The following is a 487-nucleotide window of genomic DNA, read 5'->3' as shown; positions in this document are numbered from 1 at the left end:
TAAATCAACACTACTAAATCAACACTACTAAATCAATACTACTAAATCAATACTACTAAATCAACACTACTAAATCAATACTACTAAATCAACACTAAATCAATACTACTAAATCAATACTACTAAATCAACACTAAATCAATACTACTAAATCAATACTAAATCAACACTAAATCAACACTAAATCAACCTAAATCAACACTATAAATCAACTAAATCAATACACTAAATCCACTACTAAATCACACTACTAAATCAACACTACTAAATCAACACTACTAAATCAACACTACTAAATCAACACTACTAAATCAAAACAAAAATCAATACTACTAAATCAACACTAAATCAATACTACTAAATCAACACTAAATCAATACTACTAAATCAACACTAAATCAATACTACTAAATCAACACTACTAAATCAACACTACTAAATCAACACTAAATCAACACTACTAAATCAATACTACTAAATCAACACC

This window comes from Perca fluviatilis, unplaced genomic scaffold, assembly GCF_010015445.1.
Source record: "Perca fluviatilis unplaced genomic scaffold, GENO_Pfluv_1.0 PFLUV_unplaced_scaf_278, whole genome shotgun sequence".
Taxonomy (NCBI): Eukaryota; Metazoa; Chordata; class Actinopteri; order Perciformes; family Percidae; genus Perca; species Perca fluviatilis.
The sequence above is the reverse complement of the archived record's forward strand: the minus strand, read 5'-3'. Positions refer to the sequence as shown.